Here is a 23,009-nt window from a genome sequence, read left to right on the forward strand (position 1 = left end):
AAAATCACGTTTGTTTGATAACCAATTTATGGAAACAAAAAGAATATACATTTGCCTTTTTTAAATGTTGCCTTACACATTTTTAAAATAAAAATTTATGTATGCTCGTACTCTGGGTGGTCAGGAGGCACGAGGATGCACATGAATGCTCATACTACTCAAAGGGTTAAAGAGTTTATCCCGCTATCAAAATTCAAAATGTTTTACTTCTAAATTTTCACTAGTCTGCTTCTGCCAGTAAAAATGTGTTTTGCATTTTTCAACATTACTTTAATTAACTTCATGAAATCTTGTACAAGTTGCAAGATTTTCAGCCTCAATTTACAATGATTTTCATTATCAGATGTTCACAGTTTATAATCTGGTAGAGATTCATCTACAGATATAAGATGAATGGGTAGAAATAGACTCTATTATCAGGGAGGGATAACTGAATGAGTACTATTATTATAAGGGGACAGTTCATGGGTAAATATTTTTGTATTATCAAAACTTGTTTCCAGCCCTGGCCAGTTGGCTCAGTGGATAAGCAGGGATCCCCAAACTATGGCCTGCAGGCTGCATTGCAGTCCCCTGAGGCCATTTATCCAGCCCCCGCCGCACTTCCGGAAGGGGTACCTCTTTCATTGGTGGTCAGTGAGAGGAGCACAGGGTGTGGATGCTGTATGGAGTACTGTATGTGGTGGCGCTGCAAAGCGCAGTGTCGCTCACGTATAGTACTACTTCCGGTGACGCAAGACGCACGCATCACGGCTCTGGAAGTGCGTAATATCACTTGTTAGGCTAGCAGTGACAAATATGGAACCGGACATTGACCGTCTCATTAGCCAAAAGCAGGCCCATAGTTCCCATTGAAATACTGGTCAGTTTGTTGATTTAAATTTATTTGTTATTTTAAATATTGTATTTGTTCCCATTTTGGTTTTTTACTTTAAAATAAGATATGTGCAATGTGCATAGGGATTTGTTCATAGTTTTTTTTATAGTCTGGCCCTCCAACGGTCTGAGGAACAGTGAACTGGCTCCCTGTGTAAAAAGTTTGGGGACCCCTGGGAGAGAGTGTCAGCCTAGCATATGGACATCCCAGGTTTGAATTCTGGTCAGGGCACACAGGAGAAGCAACCATCTTTTCTTCTCTCTCCTCCCCTCCCACAGCCAGTGGCTAGATTGATTCGAGCATGGTCAGGGTACTGAGGATAGCTTGGTTGGTCCCAGCACATCAGCCTAGGTGCTAAAAACAACTCAGTTGATTTGAGCATTGGCCCCAGGTGGGGTTGCCAGCTCCTGGGTCAGGGAGCATGTGGGAGTCTGTCTCACCATCTCCCCTCCTCTCACTTAAAAACAAAAAACTAAAAAGTTTGTTTCCATAGACAATCCTAGAAATACATGGTTTTAGATAACAAAGTTTTGTGTGTGAGTGTATGTATAGAGAGAGAATCTACCATATATCAGGTGTTATGCTAAAGCATTTTTTATGCTTTTTCATATGATTCTCACAGCAAGCCTATAGAATAATGTCTTGACTTCCATTTTTAAACCAGAAAACTTAGAAAATCTAATTTACAAATGCACGTGGCATTGTGGAGCTCTAATTAAAGCCAAGAACTGGATGCCTCCAAGGCCTGTGCTCTTTACTCTAGAAATCAGCTATGCTTCAAGATTTTGATCAACTTGTTTTTAAGGATTGTCATTGTTAATGGAAAGGACAGGCAGGACAGAATGTTTCTCTCTGATTAGCTTAACAGGCTTGAAATTCCTTAGAAGGCAGGAAGCCTTTAGGTTTTAATGTGTGTTTCTCAGCACATATGCATATAAATGAGGGTGCTTTCAGCTGCAAGTAATTGAAACTCCTGACACAATTGACTTTTAGACCAGTGATTGTCAAAGTGTGTTCCCTGGGCCAGCAATATTACAATCACCTGCCAAGTTGTCAGAAATGCACATTCTCCACTTCCTCCCTGGTTATACTGAATCAGAAATCCTGGGGGAAGAGCTGGCAGTAATTTTAACAGGCCCTTCAGGCAATTCTGTAACAGCAGTTTAATAAATTAGCTCCAATCAGCACCAAATAATAAATCATCAGTTGTTTTCCACAGGACTAGAATAGAAAGTGGAGGTCTCTGGTCACAGCCAATGGGAAACTGAATAACCCTCCTTCTTCCTGAAATGGGAGCCACAAGAATCTACGGGTCTCAGCCAGTTTGCAGAGGCTGTGCAGAAAGAAAAATCTGCCCTACAGACTACCTTATGATGTCAGGAGGCTAAAATATCCAGCAAATGACATGTTAACTTCTCCCAAACTTGCACATGAATCCATGAAGTTATATGAACTGCCTATGACTAATTAATTGAAGACTTCATTATATCAGATAATCTAATCCCAATAGATATGTATAACTTCCTATCTTTCACCCTTTAAATCTTGCCCAAAATCCCCAACAGGGGGGAGAGGCAGACAGATTTGAGGTTTTTTTCTTTCTGTGTCTTTGCTCATTGACCTCACAATAAAAGCTCTTCTTTTCTCAAAAGGTGGTCCATAGTATTGGCTCCTATGCATATCACACAAGAGACCTTGCTTGGTAACAATCTTGATAAATGTTAAAGTTTGAGAACTACTGTTTTAGTCAATAAAGAAATTCATTTTCCCACTAAGCAGAAGTACAAAGGCAGATTACTTCTGGGTGCAGCAGGATCAGAGCCAGGTTCCACTCCTCTGTGATTCTCCTCTGTCCTTCTCAGGCAGACTGCTCTCATAGCCACACACCTAGAAGCAGACCAGCCATCTCTCCTTTAGTCATTTTCAAAGTCTAGAGATACTTTCTCCTGAAGTCCTTTCAACAGGCTGCCCTCATGGTTCCAAGGTTGTAATTCTGTCACCTGACCACGTCTTCAGTCAATTATTAGCAAGTTGACTAGGACCAACATGATTGGCTGAAATCAATTAAGACACGCCCCCTGCCATACAGCCATAGGAAGGCAAAAGCATATCTGTATAAAAATGAGACTTTTGTTGCCAGAGGAAGGCAGGGCAAAGATGTAGTATATGGGAATTGATAACTCATAGGCTACCAAGAATGTCCCCTACAGTCATGAACATGGATTCACACTGTAGCAAAGCCTTAGCTACATAAGGACTTCAACCTGAAATTTGCAAATTTGTTTCAAGAATCTGATCATTCTAATTTGTTAGCCTTTAAAAATTTCAGGTCAAAAGCAACAAGCTAGAGATCACATTTTAAAGTTTTGCCGATTACAGTCTGACATTTAGAATCAGGCATAATAATATATTAAATTAGAGTCCTCAAGTAACATCATTTAGCAATCTGTTTCACCTATTTAGCTAAATGTTCTATATTTTTATACCAGAGCTATGAGATAATTACAATTAAAAGGACACAAAATTATGATTAAAATATGTATTTTCCTTCTACGGTCTTTGAGCTTCTTCAAACGGCAGGTGTTTCTTAAAGGAAATTCTACTCATGCTATTTTTTTATAACAAAAATGAATTTTAAATAATGACTTTTTAAAAGGTAAAATCTGAAATGATGAACAGATTGCTATGATCATTGCTTTGCTGAACAACACAGAGTTGTTTGGAGACAGGTAGGAATACAACAAACATTTAATTTTTGCTTGATTCAGATGTAAAGCTATCGGTCAGGAAGATTAGTAATTACTAAATCCTCAACTCAATCAGACATGAATGCCATAGCTCTAGGACTGTTTAGCTGTGATATGAAATTGATCTCAGCAGATGTAATAAACTATTAATAGTTCATACACAAAACAGTCGTTAAAGCCCTGGCCGGTTGGCTCTGTGGTAGAGCGTCAGCCTGGCATGCAGAAGTCCTGGGTTCGATTCCCGGCCAGGGCACACAGGAGAAGCGCCCATCTGCTTCTCCACCCCTCCCCCTCTCCTTCCTCTCTGTCTCTCTCTTCCCCTCCTGCAGCCAAGGCTCCATTGGAGCAAAGATGGCTCGAGCACTGAGGATGGCTCTATGGCCTTTGCCTCAGGCGCTAGAGTGGCTCTGGTCGCAACAGAGCAACGCCCCAGATGGGCAGAGCATCGTCCGGTGGTGGGCGTGCCGGGTGGATCCTGGTCGGGCGCATGCAGGAGTCTGTCTGACTGCCTCCCCGTTTCCAGCTTCAGAAACAAACAAACAAACAAACAAAAGAACAGTTGTTAAAAATTCATACACCATGCATCTCACTATTGCTGTACTACAGCCCTCCCATTTCTTGAGTTTTTCAATTAAGTGTTTTCCTCATTTATATTCCAGAACTGATCAAATACCAAAAAAATGTGGATTAGTTACATTCCTACATAAATTTAAACATTATGTAACAAGTGATTCTGCAGTTTGACAAGGAACCTCAAGGTGGCATATTGGAAGGAGCCTGGCCTGATGCTCCCTAGCTTCTAACCCCACCCACACCAACAATGGGCCTTGGGAGTCAGGATCATGCAATTTACACTCTGACCCTTAGATTCTGCACATGAGTAGGAGATTAGTACTCTTCTCTAAATTCCTTGTCAATTCCACTGTCTCTGATGGGAGAAAAATTAGAAGAGAGGTAGCTTGGCAGAGTGAAAAACTAGGTTCAAATCTCAGCTCAGCTTCTTATTAATGGTGTGACCTTGGACAATTTATTTAAGATCTCTAAGAGTGCTTTCTCTTGGAGAGAACAGAGACAATATTAACCTACCTCTCAGGTTTTATAAAGCATTGAAAGAAAATATATTAGAAGTGGCTGGCATTGTTGATGCTGTCCTCATCACTATTATAATTTATATAAAGAGGAATAATTCCACTGAATTTTTCTCATATTCTTGACTACTAAAATCTTAGAGTAAACAAACAAGAACCCACCAAAAAACAGGTGGAGCCAACATATTGTCTCCACTTTCTTGTCACCACTCTTCATTAAATCCATACTATAAAGAAATTGACACCTTGGACTAAGACGATGTTAGATGTCAATGACATCTCAATAAAACTGGAGAAAAAAAGAAAAGTCTGGTTATTTCAGAGCATACTTCAACATGCTGTGCTTCCAAGGAAATCTCAGAAATGGCTCCATCCCCTCTACCCTATAAAAACACACAAAAGAGAAAAAATGACAGCTAAGTACATTTTTCTATTCCACACTCTACTTGAATGTGTTTCATAATCCCTTGTAGTGTTTGTTTAAATACAGATCGCTGAGCCCTATCCCCAAAGCTTCTGGCTCAGGAGATCTGAGAACCTGGATTCCTTACCCTCATAGGTGCTGAGGGTCTGAGGACCACACTCTGAGAATCACTGAACTGGTGGTGCACAGGAGGTAGATTGTCAGAACTTCTTTGTCAAGTTCACAAAACAAGATGTTTCTACACTGGCCCTTGGAGGTTCCGATTCAACAAGGCTGGGCTCCATCCTGGGAATCTGTAAAAGCTCTCCAGGTGATTCTGGTGCACAGCCAGTTCTAGCTCAGTGATGTTCTTCCCAAAGCCACCTGGTGGTTGTGTTGATGCAGCATTTTTCTCTTAGGATTCTTCATTCTTTGGGGCCTCTCCTCCAATTTTACTGTCAGTTTATTATCATTCATCACCACAACTTTTCCCTCGATTTCTAGATGAATGTAATTTTTTCTGACTTTGATCCCTGCTATTACTGGGACCTAGAAGTTCTAATGCCTTATTATATTATGTTCTGCCTTTAAAGACATTTCTCATTCTGTATCTTTTTGTGTGTGTGTCCTTCATTTTTCCTCACTCCCATTTCTCTCCCCAACAGGACAAATAAGATCCTTCAGGGCAAGAATTATACCTCTTCAATGACTGCCCTAGTATAAAGCCTTGTGAGTAGTTGGTGAGTCACACAGACTTTGAACTAAAATGTAAGAAAGCCAGTCACCATGACCTCTGCTATTAGTATCATAACCCCATGTTTTCCCCCAGATGTTTCAGTAGTTATCGCTAACACTTAAGAGCTACCTTCACAGACTGAGTTTGGGCACTGCTCCAAGTGCTTAGTCTGTATCAACTCATGTAACTCATTTAGTTAGCTCAAGGCCTCTTGCAGTCATCAATCATTTCCCCCCCTTTAGCCACCCTATAAAGTTAGAACAGCCATAACCCTCTTTAAGCACCAATGAAGGGACTAGATAAAAAAATATGAAGCCAGAAGTCATCACTGGATAAGGAAGCTACACCTCTACTTGGTGAGTCAGCAAATCCTAATTCTGCAATGCTGATTCAGCAGCCCTTAATACAGTCTGAAAATACTACCACACATTTGGAAACAAATCTTCACTTTTGTATAAAATATGAGCATGGGAGCAAATATTAAACCAAATAAAACACCACTGATTATGATATATGTGAGTCAGTTAACTTCTACGAGCCTATATTTTTACTGGTAAAAATGAAAATAATATCTCATTGTGATGATCCAATGAAACACCACCAGCGGAAAGAGCCATTTGAAAACTGGCTGTGCAAAAATGGTGGAATTCCACAGTTGCAGCACTACTAGGGGCGGTTTTGGAGGTTTGTAGGGGCTTTGTTTCATCACAATGATTTTGGAAGTTCCATGGTTTGGGGAGTATTCAGTTGGCAGAGGTCAGAGATGCTACATGCCCTGAAACATTCAGATAGTCCTGTACAAGGAAACATTGTACTGCTTCCAGTGCATTTTCTAAAGTCACAGACTTTTCAAGAAGCCAGACATCTGTGGAAGTGAAACACTTGTTATAATAATCTGAGTGTAGACTCTTACTTGGACAAATATATAAACACCAAGTAGTTTTGCATGGTTGCAACACACTGAACTTTCCAGATGAAAACTACCATGTAAGTTAGAAAATATAGAATTTAGTTTGTTCATAATTTTCCAAGTGTTGCATGCCATTTTGAAATTCATGTCACTGATGCTGCTTGTGGCGTTGGATCAAAGATACAATACATGGCCCTGGCTGGTTGGCACAGTGGTAGAGCGTTGGCCCAGAGTGTGGATATCCCAGGTTCAATTCCCAGTCAGGGCACACAGGAGAAGCACCATTTGCTTCTTCATCCCTCCCCCCCTCCTCTCCCTCCTGCAGCCATGACTCGATTACAGCAAGTTGACCCCAGGTGCTGAGGATGGCTCCATAGCCTCTGCCTCTGGCACTAAAAAAATGGCTCCAGTTGCAGTAGAGCAAGGGCACCAGATGGGCAGAGCATTGCTCCCTAGTGGGCTTGCCAGGAGGATCCAGGTCTGGGCATCTGTGGGAGTTTGTCTCTGCCTCCCCTCCTCTCACTAAATAAAAAATAAAAAACATATATAATATATGAACTCCAGTTTGCTTCTGAAACTGTAATATTCACAGTGATTTTATATATACATACATATATGCACACATATATGCATATATATGCATTTATATACATATACATATGGATTACATAATTTTTATTTTTTTAAATTTAAAGTTTAAACAGGAAGATATTAACTTAATACTATCTTAATTCTGAATTTATAAACTTTAAGTATGTGCAAGCATTTGACTATGTTATGACTCTCTTAAGTGTAGTAGTATCTAAGTACCTACATATTGAAATATGTTATTTGATTATAAATTACTTTTTTGGGTTTTTGGGGGGGTTAGCTAGAGATAGGGAAAGAGAGGGAAGGACAGACAGCCTGGAAGGGAGAGAGATGAGAACCATCAACTTGTTGTAGCACCTTAGTTGTTCATTGATTACATTCTCTTATGTGCCTTGACCAGGGGGCTCCAGCTGACCCAGTGACCCCTTGCTCAAGCCAGCCACCTTTGGGCTCAAGTCAGTGACCATGGGTCATGTCTATGACCCCATGCTCAAGCCAGCAATCTGCACTCAAGCTGGTGAGCCCGTGCTCAGGCCAGCAACCTTGGTTTTTCATACCTGGTCCTTAGCATACCAGGTCAATACTCTATCCACTGCGCCACTGCCTGGTCAGGCTATAAATTTCTTTTCTTATCATTGCCCTTTATACAACAGTTCAAGCATTATACTGATGCTTTTTGAAATGATGCTTGTAGATAGTCTATTTTGTCTATGAATTTAATTTCAGAATAGTGAAAGGGCAACACAAAATACCTGCTTCATAAGAGAAGACCTGAGACTGAGAAGCTTGAGGGCTACTACACGAAAAGGAGTATAAAGGATTACTATTTGTTCTTGGTTTTGCACGAGAGACTGAGTGAATTAGAATTAGCTAGGGCTAGATGGTTCTGTGCTCTTTATGATGTCAAGGCCAAAAAATTAAACTTCTCCTTACTTGCTTCCTTTGTTTTCTGGTGTGTGTCATTAGCTATGTTTTGCTAGAATAACCTTTGGATGGGTCACAGTTTTCTGAAAGAAAAGTCAGCTATGGGTTTGAGAGATAATCCCAAGGAACAATGGCTACTGGCACAACTGGACCCTTAATTTGATATCCACATGTGCATCTGTGTCTGGGGGCTTAATGAAAATGCCAGAGTTTCTTTTGTCAGCAACTTTGCTAAGTGCCAGTTACAGCATTTCTTATAATGCAGTTATATCCTGGATTGTGTTTAAAATATTCTACTGGCCCTGGCTGGTTGGCTCAATGGTAGAGTGTCAACTGATGTGTGGATGTTCCAGGTTTGATACCCGGTCAGAGCACACAGGAGAGGTGACTCTTTCTCTCTTTATCTTCTTTCTCTTTATCTATCTCTTCCTGTTCCACAACCATGGCTCGATTGATTCAGTTGCGTTGACCCATGGTGCTGAGGATAGATCTGTGGAGCTTCTGCCTCAAGTGCTAAAAATAGATCATTGCAAGCATGGCCTAAGATGGGCAGAACAGCAGCCCTAGATGGGAGTCTGGGTAGATTCTGGTCCAGGCACATGTAGGAATCTGTTTCTCTATCTTCCTTCCTCTCACTTAAATAAAAATAAAAATAAAATAAAATAATAAAATAAAATATTATTCTACTTCTAACCACTTAGTGAGAAATCCTTTTCCTTCAAATGTGTTAAAATGTGTCTCAACATTTGAGAGAGCAAAGGAGATGTAAACCAAGAGTCAAGAATGAGATACATTTCCTAATCTTAGCCCATGTACTAGATACTTCCACTGACTAAATTCTCACATCAATTTATACTTGAGGAAACAGAAATAAAGAAGAAGGCATACATTAAGTGCTCATAGATAAGTGCAAAATTTGGGAATCAAAGTCATGTCATCTGATTCCAAAGACAACAATCTCTCCAAGATAATTCCCTCCTCTCTATCACCAGCCAACATAAATCTACTTGTTTATCCAAATAGTTCAGTTGTGAAAGGACACTGCAATAGGCATGAGTTTGGCTTTACCTTTGAAGAAGTTCACAGAATTTTATAGTAGGCAGACTAAAAATAAGAGGTTATTGGAACTAAGGGTATTACACCACTACAAAATATTTTCTACAAAGATGGTTCACCATCAATTCTTTCTTTCTTTCTTTCTCTTTCTTTCTTTCTTTCTTTCTTTCTTTCTTTCTTTCTTTCATTTTTATGTGAGAGGAGGGAAGCTAGTGAGGCAGACTACTACCACATGCACACCCACTGGGATCCACCCAGCAACCCAGGCTGGGGCCAATGCTCAAGTACTGAGCTATTTTTGGTGCCTGGGGTTGATGCAGTTGGACCAACAGAGCTATCCTCAGCACCCAGGGCCCCACTCAAGTCAGTTGAGCCACTGGCTGCAGGAGGGGAGGTGGGAGAGAAGGGGGAAAGGGAGAGGGAGAGAAGCAGATGGTTGCTCCTCCTGTGTGCCCTCACCAGAAACCAAACCTAGAATGTCCATTCACCAGGCTGATGCTCTATCCACTGAGCCATGGGCCAGGGACTATTCCTTTTTTTCTGTCTGGGCATGACACTCCTTCCACCAAGAGGTGAAGTCCATCTTCTCCCTCATTGAATCTAGATTGCCTTGTGATACTTTTTGGCATATGAAATGCAACAGAAGTACCACTATATCCATTCAAACCCTAGGTCTAAAGAGACTAGAGAGATTTCATTTTCACTCTACTGAAGCCCTGAACTTCTCTGAAAAGTTCAGCTACCCTTCTGGAAAGTGAGACCTGACCATCCACCAGACAGCCCAGCTGCTCCAGCTGAGGTGCCAGGCATGAAATGACGCTTCCTGGGGGCCTCCAGCCCCAGTGGACCTGCCCCAGCTAATATCACACAGAGCAGAGTGGAGACATCCATGTTGAGCCCGCTAGAATTCTCCACCCACAGGATAATGAGCGATGAAATGGCATTTACTTTAAATGGTCATTTTGAAATGGTTTATAACAGTAAACATCAGAGATAAAAACAAAATGGAACACCTCCATGTAAGAGAGAGACTCCCAGGGGATGCTGAGAGGGATTCACAGGAGAAGCAGAGTTTCAGCTGAACCTTACAGGGATGAGTAGGTTCTCGGAGAAAGCTTTCTATAGCCCGTCACCTTAGGAGCAGATGTTTCATCTTAGGAACAAAACACAACAAATGACAATTTATCAAAAATTAGTAAAGAAGCCTGACCAGGCAGTGGCACAGTGGATAGAGCATTGGACTGGGATGCGGAGGACCCAGGTTTGAGACCCCGAGGTCGCCAGCTTGAGCGCGGGCTCATCTGGTTTGAGCAAGGCTCACCAGCTTAGACCCAAGGTCGCTGGCTCAAGCAAGGGGTCACTCCATCTGCTGTAGCCCCGCGGTCAAGGCACATATGAAAAATCAATCAGTGAACAACTAAGGAGCCTCAATGAAGAATCGATGTTTCTCATCTCTCTCCCTTCCTGTTTGTCTGTCCCCATCTGTTCCTCTCTTTGACTCTCTCTGTCTCTGACAAAAAAAAAAAAAAAAAAAAAAAAAAAGTTAGTGAAGACTAAAATGACCAGGATTTTTGCATTTGAAATGAGGAATAAGCCTCTCTCTGCAACAATCTGAAAGAGACCGCCGATGAATAAATAAACAACCTCATGGCCTGACCTGTGGTGGCACAGTGGATAAAGCATCGACCTGGAAATGCTGAGGTCGCCGGTTCAAAACCCTGGGCTTGCCTGGTCAAGGCACATATGGGAGTTGATGCTTCCAGCTCCTCCCCCTCTTCTCTCTCTCTCTCTCTCTCTGTCTCTCCTCTTTCTCTCTCTGTCTCTCCCTCTCCTCTCTTAAAAAAAAAAAAAAAATGAATAAATAAAATATTAAAAAAAAAAAAAAAAAAAACAACCTCATTTCATACATGTGTTCAAAGACACTCCTGCCCAGCTACACCCTCAGCCCAAGGTACATTCTCACATTTTCCTCTATGTTAAGGTCTGTCCATATTTCTCTTCAAAGATTTCCCCTCAACCTTACCAAGTCACTTTATTTGCAGCCATAAAAACACGAAGAAGATTCTCCCCCTAGTTTCTTAATTTTTATAACTTCCAAAGGAAGCACTTCCCAGTGCCACTTTCCTCGTCGGTACTCTTGAAATGGGTGTAGAATTATATGGTACTGAGTGTGCAATTAGTTTGTCATAAAGGATTTTTTTTCTTTTTGCAAAAGAAGCAATAAAAGTCAATGACTTTTGCTAAATTTCTTCTCACAATTTCTAATGAGTCAACATGGGTTGAGAAGAAGAAATTAGTCAGAGAAGAATGTACCCTATTATACAGCTTCACTTTTGCGAGGGTGAGTCAGAGATTCCCGTGTTGTGGTATTCTGGGCACCTGGTTGGGATGAGTAGGTTTGGGGGTGAAAGAGAAAAACTTTCTTTAAAAACTTAAAAGGAAACTCTAGCGGAGTATCTTTCAAACAGAGTCCAATTGAGAAAAAACAAACTGTAGCCAGACTTTGGTTCTACGACTACCGTGGAAAAATGTTTAACATTGTTTTCCCCTGTCCTGTAAATCATCTCAATTTATAATTGGTCTGGCAAACTATCGTCCCACTAGACAAGACAAACAGAAGTAAGATGAGCATTCAGTGTGGTAATGCCATAGAGACTTGACCAGATAAACAATTGCTTTTACCAGCAGATTCCACAGAAGCGTGGTTTGAGAATCAATGACATGTAAAGCACTAAGCTAGGGCGAGGTAGCCGAACACCAACAAAGCTCAGCCAGACTTCTGAGGGGATGATACTTCAATGCAAGAGATAAACACACAGGCATACAGTAGTCGGAGTGAAGGGGGAGAGGGGTATGCGTCTGTGGAATGCAGCCTGAGAATGGAATTGCCAGCTTGTACTACTTCCAGATTAAAACGAGGATGATTGATTGATTTAGAGTGAGAGGGGGTGGGGGGAGATAGAGAGAAGCATCAATTCATTGTTCCACTTAGTTTTACTTCTCATATGTACCAAGGCTCAAACTGGCAACTTCAGGGATCAAGCCAGCACCCTCAGGATCAACCCGGTGCCCTCAGGCTCAAGCTAACTATCCCGGGCCTGGACCCACAACCTTGGTGCTCCCGGACAACAGTCTATCTACTGTGCCACCGGCCAGGGTCTGGAGATGAATTTAAACCCTGCCATAGGAGTGTGACTGGATGGCAGGAGAAAGGAGCATGGGTTATCCTCTTATACATGGATGACCACATCTATACTAAGCATTATTTCCAGAACCAAAAATGGGAACCTATTATCTAATATATTCTGACAACAAGACAAAGATCTTTGAAGTATGTGTTATGAACTAAATTTTTATATCCCCACAAAATCCATGTTGAAATCCAAATCCCAATGTGATGGTATGCAGAGGTGGGACTTTTGAGAGGTAATTAAGGTCATGAGGGTGGAGCGTTCATGAATGGGTTTAGTGCCCTTATGAGAAGAGGCCTGAAAGCTAGCTCTCTTTGCCATGGGAGGATATAATGGGAAGAGTGTAGTCTGTAACTCAGAGGAGGGCTTTCACCAGAATTTGACCATGCTGGCATGCAGATCTTGAACTTACAACCTCCACACTGTAAGAAACAAATTTCTGTTGTTTATAGGCTACCCAATCTATAGCAATTTATTTTAGTAGGTCAAAGCTAACTAAGACAGTATGAGACCAAGGGTTGTAGTAACCACAGCACAATGAGGCAAGATATAATGTGTTCAGTTCAAGGCCAAGTTCAGGACCCCACCCAATCTATGTGTTCCTGTACCCATTTAAAATTGCTTTTTATAAGTCCTACTTCTCCAGTAATTAATAATATTAGGGCAAGGACGACAGTGTGTTTGAATGGTGCTTTTTCAGTTTCACAATCTTAATTAAAAAAGAAAAACTTGTACTGGTTACTGGAAGGAGAAACATATGGGAGGGCACAGAAGCAGTAAGCAATTAAAGGGTAAGTTGGATACATTCAAGCTTCACTTCACCAAGGATCCAACCAGTAAATATCACTGTGGGAAGGCTAACATGGAAACTGGTTTCATCTTTGTTTATTTCACATTTAGTAAACATTTATGGGGAAGCTGAGTGCAGGGTATTGTGCCTCCTACAGACCTGCTCTTCCATCTGCCTGGTCAACCCACCAACAGAGATGGAGCGTGAGAACTACAAGCTCAGGAGGTCCAAAACAAAACTTATCTGGTTCCCCCACCTGTGTTTCTATCTCAGTAAATGACATCACCATTCTCCCAAATGTTCAGGTCCCCTCCTTTGGAATCATCTTAGCCTTCTCCTCCCTCACATTTCCCCACATCTCATATCAGATGTCAAATTCGATCTTATATCCTATTTCTTCCCTTCTTTTCATTTCATTTTTCTTATAATTTCTTGTCTAATCCATTCAACCATCTCCTAGATCACCCCATTATAAATGGGCAACTCTTAATGTTTGCCTTTCATCCCCCACTTACTATTTTGGTAAATCAGTAGCAGTTTAGCTATTGCAGAGAGAGAAACTCTTTCCGTACTTATGAATTTAAAGAGAGAATGTAAGATCTAGAGCTGCTAGAGTTGTCTTATAACCACAAAGAAAGAGCCTTGTCCGAAGACAGAGTGAGCACAGAGAAGGCACACGTGGTCTTAAACCTCTGATGAGGACTCACACATAAGTGTATACCTACCTTGTTTCTCTTCTCTTTCCAAGCTGACCTCCATGTCACAGCTTAGTATTATTCTATCCTGAAGTTCTAGTCAGTCCTCTGACTAAAATCTGTAATGGTTCTCTATCAGATAGAGTAAATTCTAAACTTTATGGCATTACTTAAAAGTCCTTTATAATCTGACTTTAATTTTCTGTGATCTTTCCATAATATATATATATATATATATATATATATATATATATATATATATATATATATATATATATATATATATTTTTTTTTTTTTTTTTTTTTTAAGTAGTATCTTCTACCAGCTCAAGTCCTCCAAACAGGCTCTTTACTCTCATGCTCCTGGGGTTTTTCTCAGGCTCTTGCCTCTATTTGGAATGTCCTATCTCCCGTGCTCATTTGCTGAACTATTAAAACTATGGAGCCATCTCAACTGCTAATACCAATATGAAGTCTTCTTTGCTCCAACTCCCCATTTTCAGGCCTAATTAATAGTTTCCTCCTCTGTGTACATCAACCATTATAACATTTACTAGGTTGTGTTTGTGTATCTCCCCTTTCCTCTTAAATTAAAGGTGCATCAGGTTAAATGTACATGATGGTTCATACCAGCATTGTTTGTAATAGCCCAAATACCCCAGATAGCCTTCAGCAGTAGAATGGATGAATATATTGTATTTTATTCATACAATGGAATGCTACATAACAATGAAACAGAATGAACTATAATTTCATCCAACCTCACAGAGAAAGTGTGTGTGAGAGAGAAGTCAGTTACAAATGAACACATAGTATCTAATTTCATTCATATAAAATCCAAAAAAAGTGGCAAAATGAAACTATAATGTTTATAAATTCATCTTAAAATGATAAAATTAAAAATTAGCAGAATAATTACTAAAGGCTAATTGTTACCCAAGGTGAGGAGAGAATTGCAATAAGGAAAGGTATAACGAGAACTTCTGGGTGTTGGCAAATAACTATTTGACTCAGATGGTGGTTATAAATGTGTTCGCTTTAAATTAACATTAAACTTTGAATATAGCACTTCTCTGCATATCAATGAGATTTCAATTAAATGGTGATTTAAAAAAAGATAAATGAAAGAGGACTCAGAAGAGGGAGAGTATGGGAGCAGAGGAATTGTGGACATCAGCTATCTATTTATATAATAAATCTATATAATTTTATCAACCAATGTCACCCCAATAAATTCAGTAAAATTTTAAGATTAAAATAAATAAAATAGAATAAAATAAAGAAACAGCACCAACTTCTTCAACTCTATGACATCCTAGTGGACTTGCCCAGTTACTTTTGAGGCAAACACTGATGTAAGAGTCATTAATCAAAATGCATAGCCAGCCAAGCTATTTTGAGTAACTCACCCCCTAAATGTTGCAGAATGATGGAAAATGATCACTGTTGTACATCTCTGGTTCATTCCACTTCTTGTAGACTGAGAAATTTTAAGCTAGGCCAGCTGCCCAGAATAAGGACAAATATCAGCAGTTTGCCATTTCCTGATAATTCCTATCATGTGGCAACTTTGAAATTTCTTCCTACCTTTATGTCTGGAGCCACAGAATTTTTTAGACTAATTTAAATTTACTTTAGGATATGATTGGAAAGTTGCTTACTGTCCAATCTTGTGGACACAGACATGTAAGCTCTTCCTTTTAGTTTGCATAAAAAAAATACAGTAAGTTCTTTGAGGTATTAGAGTTAAAATAATATGGCAATTTATTTGTCTTGGAAATACCTTTATAAAAATTAACTCTGAAGTGTTATCAATTTTTTCTCATTAATTTTAGTTTTTAAAATTTCTTTTAGATTTTTTATTTATTCATTTTTAGAAAGAGAGAGAAAAAGAGAGGAAGAGAGAAGGGAGAAGGGGGGAGGAGCAGGAAGCATCAACTCCCATAGGTGCCTTGACCAGGCAAGCCCAGGGTTTTGAACTGGCAACCTCAGCTTTCCAGGTTAGCCCTTTATCCACTGCGCCACCACAGGTCAGGCTACATTAATTCTAAATTAATGTCACGTGGTACCTCTTCTTTATTGTTTTAAAAGTCTTTTGGTACATATAAATATCATAAATAAGGGAGACCCAGAGAGAGAGAGACAGAGAGAGAGAAAGGATGGGAGCAGAGGCACTGGGGACAAATATCTTGTGCCCTTGTCTTTGGGTCACATTGAGAATACAAAGTCCCATGAAAGAGTATCCTATTGGATCAGCCAATGCCATGTTTCCAAAACTACCAGAGCAGGAACAGAAAGGATTGGGCTATAGTGTAGGACCCCCCTAGAAGGCATCAGAAAGAAGGGAGATTTGAATTCCAGAAGGTCCCCAAACCAATTATATCCTGTAGAAATTCTAGAATCGTTAGAGTTTTCTTTTTCACCTGTTAAATGAGGATGGTTGTGCTATTAGTTCATGTACTCATTGTCTCATCTTAGAGAGACCAAAGACCTAAAATTACTTGGATAATCCAACAAGTCTGCATAAAACCTATAAGACTTTATTCACAGTTACAACCCAGAGAGGCCTAGGCAGAGGTGTGCTATGTTATACTTTATGGTAAACCCAAGAGAGGGCTAACCCCATTTCTAGAAACAAAGGCAGGTTGTGGCCAAGTTGGATGAACACCCTGACTGGAAAACAACCGTGGAAACAAGCAAGGAAATTAAAAGGAAAAAAAAGCCAAAAACCCAAAACCTATTTTATTCTGTTTCTTTTTAACAAAGAACAATGAAGCCACAGGCTGGTGAGGTTGGGCCACTTTGCCACATAAAAAACCACAGGAGCACACTGCCCTATAACACATGATTATGGTGGTGGTTGTTTTGAAAGTTGGAACCTGCTGTAACATTCATTTCGAAAAGCTTTTAGGGCCTTTGCTTGTTTTGTTCTCCCTTTCAACAAGAAAATCAGGGAACAACAAAATTCCACAAATTCTTTCATATAAATTATTAACCAGCTTTTAGGATAATCTTTGTTATGCTGGAATTATCTGGTACAAATGCACTTCCTAGAAGCAAAACAGAAAGCAATAAACTCACAGCTCCAGTATAGGCAGAGTCCCTGGTCCTCTAGGTGGTGGGAGGCAGGATGCTTCTCCTTCCACATATTCTGGTCAAAGGAAAATAACCTTGACTCAATTAGCCTCAAATGAGATTAAGACTTGTGTATGATTTTTCAAAATGTTTTTTAATTGTTTCACTTTTTCTTCATTTCTTCTCCTCATTTTGTTCTCCTGTCTTTAGTAAATTCAGCAGTCTGGCAGGATGAAAGAATTCACACCGAGGCAAGAAAGTCATTACCCTACTTAGAAGGAATGCGATGAGGGAGAATGAACAAGGTTGGGAGTTTATGAGGCTTATGTTTTTCAGATTGTGTCCCAGCACAGATACAAGTTTCCAATAAGTAATATCCCTCATTGAACAATGTGGTACAGTGTAACAGTCTTTAAATGATGACAAGTATTATTGTAGGAAAAATACAGATACATATTAGTGTTGTGGGTTAGTTAGTATTTAAAATGTTTTTTAATTTGCTTTTATTATAAAAATACACGCACATTAAAGAACTTGAAAAATATAAAAAAAGAAAAAAGCACATACATGAATAAAAGATCACTTATAATCTTACTATCCAGATAACCACATAATATTGTGAGTTTCAAAATGGTATCTACAAAATTCAGAGTTTCAAAAATGGTATCTACAATCTAGTTTATATTAATAACAAATTGATTAGACTACAATTTCTCATTCTGCTCTGTTTCAGCTAGTGAGTTCTCATTTGGAGCCCAGTATGATCAGAACTCCATCAGCCTGTATCCTGATGTCTTCCACTGAAAGGGGCAAATCTCTGTTAGTATCTTCTAATTTTCAAAGCCTCTAGATTCATGTATTCATAAAATGTAGGTTAATCCTCAATTACTCCAGCAATTAACCTAAACAAAATGACTTCCCATGCCAAGATCATCGTTGTCAGCCTAGATTACAGCAGACACTACCACCATTTGGCAGGAAGGGAGGTATAGTTGTTGCGAATATTTCCTGTATTATATTGTTTGCTTTTTAATCTGACTTATTCTGTTTTGTTCTTGAAACAGAATTTGGGTTTGTTTGTTTTTTAGGTATATATAATTAAATCTATATTAAAATGTAGATATTTTGTTCCGTGATTTTATTTTATTGCTTAAGGCTTTTCTTATTTAATTTTTAGACAAGTTAGAAAACACTTAAGTCAGAAGTGCTACTAATCATATCCCAGACCAGATGTTTCCAACTACTCAGTTGGGTGCTCTCATCAACATCAATGTAGGGACCCAATTCTCTCCCACCCTCCACCCTCAGACACAATTTCTGGATTGAAAAATATTTTGTGACATTCTGTGTGTACATGTGTGTGTGTGTTGGGGTGGGGTCCATACCTAATATTGTAGCAAGGACCAAGCCTAGTCTCATGATAGAGCTGGGAACAACCTCTAATGATCAGGAAACTGATGAGGCCAGGAAGGACAAACTTCCTATATGTATCTGTTGGAGAATTTATTGCATGAGTCCATAGCAACCTTCCTCTGACCATAGAAGATTATCAGTCTTTGGGTCTGAGCAGATGGCTGTGAATACTAGGGTCTCCCAGGCTTTTGAATATTGTTCCCTTTTGCAAGTCCACTAACTTTCTTCTATCTTTTTAGTTTTTGGCTACTTTCCCCACAATCAACTCCTGGAATCATGGGAATCTGTCAGGTGATTTTCTTACTTGCTCCTTTTTTCCCACAATTCTCACCTCACATTCAGAGCAAAAAACACTGATTATTTTACTTTTATTAAATCTTGAAACAGGATGATTAGCCTCGGCAAAGTTGGTTCTCCACCCCTTCTGGGCTTAATCGCTATACTCCTTTGAGGAATATTTATAGGCCAGCCTCCAAGGTGCTGTCCCTTCCCAGCTTAAAATGGGTTAGGCTTCTAATGTAAACAAGAAAGACAGAAAAAAAAACAAAGTAGGTCTTTTATCCATATTAAAATAGATTAAATAAAAATGAAACTTTTCTATGCAGAGGAGCTGCATTTACACAAGATTTGTTTCTAAAATCAACATTAAAAATCCTTTAAATCACACAAAGTGGAGATTACTTACACTAAATACACTAAATTTTGACATTTATTTTGTAAACTAAAAGAAGGAATAAAAGATAATCTATATGCAGATGTCTAGTCATTTAAAGTATTCAGCCTTTAAAATAACAATAAAATCCCTAGCAATAAACTAAGGAATGAGGAGGGAATTCTAAAGTGTTTCTGCTTTTCTTCAGGGTTCATGCCACTCTATTTTGGTACTGAACCCTAGAACCTTAATTCATGTTATAGATGTGTTTGTTACTTTGAAAAGTAAATAAGATAGTGAAGTGGCAGGTTGCCAAGTTAAATTAGCAAATAACCAAGTAAAGTAAATACTTATCTATCTGTTTATCTTTTTATCTACATAGAAAGACTAGATAGATTGATTAACAGATATAGACTACTGTAATCCTAGTAACAAAATATAACTGCTCTTAATATATCAGTGCTTTCTTTCCAGATTTTTACATACACACACAATGTACACATTGTAATGAATCTCTTGTAGCTAAATATTTTCAGACTTCATAATTATTTCTCAGATCTTTTTTTTTTAGGTGAGAAGAGGGGAGATAGTGAGGCAGACCCCCACATGCACCCTGATGGGGTCCATCTGGCAACCCCTATCTGTGGCCAATGTCCAGTACTGAGCTATTTTTAGTGCCTGAGCCTGCCATACTCTGACAGAGCTATTCTCAGCGCCTGGCCATGCTTGAACCCATCAAGCCATGGCTGCAGGATGGAAAGAGGGAGAGAAAGGGTAGAGGGAAGGGGAGAGAAGCAGATGGTCACTCCTCCTGTATGCCGTGACTGGGAATCAAACCCGGGATGTCCATACACTGGGTCAATGCTCCATCCACTGAGCAACTGGCCAGGGCCTAGTTCACAGATTCTTTATCTTTGGAATTTATACTGTCTCTTTTTGGACATGCAACTTTGAATTTAAAATTTGTTGTAATCAAATTATAAAATTTTAAATTCATGTCATTTCTCTTTGTGCATTGTTCTTAAAAGCATCTTTATACTCTAAAATAAAATTAATATTAACCTGTATTTTCTTCTATTAATTTAACATGTGTTTTTCCATTTATAACCCAGTATTCTTTTGTGTAAGTTATATGGGTTCTTTGTGTGTGAAGTAAGGTGTGTGTGGTATAAGGTGTAAGGTGTGTGGGCACAAGGTGTGTGGGTTCTTTGGTAAAGACAGTAATGCTGTGGAAAATAAAGGCAGCAGGAAAAAAACAAGACCAGACATGAGATGAATTGGCGCCATGGCAGAATCCATAGACACTAGTCTACAGGAGCTGAGAGGGGCTGTTGAGAATAGAACATTGAGAGCACTCAGTCACAGAGTTGCCGGGACTCGGCGCTGACTCAAGGGCACACAACACACACACAAGGTGTGTGGTAGGAGATCAAGCCCTCTTCTCCAAAATATTAGTTGATTTTATTATAATTATTTATTCAAATATCTATTCTTTCTCCACCATTTAAAATGGTCTTTATATTATAAAACAAATTATTATTCTATTTTTGGAGATTTATCACATTCCAAATATCTGTCTGTTCCTATATCAGATCACATTGTTTTAATTATCAGTGTTTTATAATATATTTTCCTATTTAAAAATCTTTTCTGTATACATTTTTTTTTACTAAGTTTTAAGCTTCTTAACAACAAGGACTACATCATTTAAATACTATGTTTATTGAGCCTGTACTTGGGCCCAACACTGTGTTAGACAATAAAAATACCTATCTGTAGGTCATTTTGGTTTTCAAAACTTTCTTTGTATACTTCTTATACAAGTCCTTTCATATCCCCACTCCTTTACCAGTATGGTAAAGGTTAGACCAAATGGTCAAAAGTTCCTTATGCCTCAAATATAAGCACATAGTAGGTACTCAGAACATTCCTATTGGTTGGGCCACATGGCCTCTTATCCTACTCAAGGACAAACTGAAAAACAATGAGAACCACAATTTAGGGCCAGAGACTTAACATTTTAAGGGAATGAAGTATTAAAAAATCTTCCATCTGAAACAAAATTAGAAATCTGCTAAGATGCTGCTAGTTCTGTTGTCTTGAACTGTGATTACCCTGAACAGATGGCCCTGTATGATGTCTATGAAAAGCATCACAAAGACACCGTGGTGAGTGTATTAGTGTCCTGTGTTTGCTGTAACAAATTACTACCAACCTGGTGACTTAAAACAACACACGCTTATTCTCTCCAGTTCTGGACATCAGAAGCCTGAAGTCAGTTTTATGGGGCTGAAATCAAAGGCCATGCACACTCCTGAAGCTCTAGTAAAAAACTGATTTTCTTGCTTTTCTTTCTGTCTCTAGAGCATCATTCTTTGCATTTCTGAGGCCCTGGCCTCTTCCTCCATCTTGAAAGCCAGCAGTATAGCAGATTGCCTCCATTGTCATTTTAGCTTCTTCTTCTTCCGTCCTTAAATCTCTCTCTACTTCCCTCTTCTAAGCACATCTGGTGGTTATATTTAGGGCTTAGATCAGATAATTCAGACTGATCTTCTCATTTTTAAATCCTCAATTTATTCACATTTGCAAAGTTCCTTTTGCCATATAAGGCAACATTCACAGGCTTCAGAGATGAGGACCTGGATATTATATGTAGGACATTTATTCAGCCTAGTGCAGTGAGAGACCCCAACATCTCAGAGCCATGAGTTTCAATTAATGGGCTAAGGGAATGTATTATTTTTCCAAGGTAGTATTTCTATCCAGGGAGATGCCTCTACTTTATTCAGTCATAGAATAGGATATTCACAGGTAGGGAAGTCAAAAAAACTTGACATAGTTCCTGCTTTAAAAGGATTACAGAGTTTTTGTGGTTTTATTTTATTGTTGTTATTTTTAAATGTAGACTATATATCTTTGGAAGTGGGATCTATTGATGGTATTAACTATGCTGAAAGGGAGAGGAAAAAAACTTATCTTCTACCCTGTTAGGTTTGTTTGCTGGGACATATAAATTAAACTGATGAAAGACAGTTAACACTAGAAAGTATTTATTGCATATGACAGTGATTTTCAGCCTTTTTCAACTCATGGCACACATAAACTAATTACTAATATTTTGAGGCACAAGAAAGAAATACATATTTTTTGTTGCTCTAACAACAAAAAAATAGATATAATATTTATTTATTCATACTAGCTGGCTATTGTTGTGTTGGCTGTTGTCATTTTTCTATTTGACAATCTAGGGAAAAGAGGTCAGTGCCCCTGACTAAATAGTCAGGTATTACATGTTTTAAAAACTCAGGCCCTGGCCGGTTGGCTCAGCGGTAGAGCGTCGGCCTGGCGTGCGGGGGACCTAGGTTCGATTCCCGGCCAGGGCACACAGGAGAAGCACCAATTTGCTTCTCCACCCCTCCGCTGCACCTTCCTCTCTGTCTCTCTCTTCCCCTCCCGCAGCCAAGGCTCCATTGGAGCAAAAATGGCCCGGGCGCTGGGGATGGCTCTGTGGCCTCTGCCTCAGGCGCTAGAGTGGCTCTGGTCGCAACATGGCGACGCCCAGGATGGGCAGAGCATCGCCCCCTGGTGGGCAGAGCGTCGCCCCCTGGTGGGCGTGCCGGGTGGATCCCGGTCGGGCGCATGCGGGAGTCTGTCTGACTGTCTCTCCCTGTTTCCAGCTTCAGAAAAATGCAAAAAAAAAAAAACAAAAAAACTCACGCGGCACACTCTCCAGTTGAAATCACCCTCATAAGCACACAGGGGACCTCATAGATAAGAAGTGAAAACCCCCAAAAGCAGTTAGGCTTAGGAGCTTATATTCAGTTTTAACAAAAGGTGATGAACTTTGGCGATGTGACAAGA

Source organism: Saccopteryx leptura, chromosome 2, assembly GCF_036850995.1.
Source record: "Saccopteryx leptura isolate mSacLep1 chromosome 2, mSacLep1_pri_phased_curated, whole genome shotgun sequence".
NCBI lineage: Eukaryota > Metazoa > Chordata > Mammalia > Chiroptera > Emballonuridae > Saccopteryx > Saccopteryx leptura.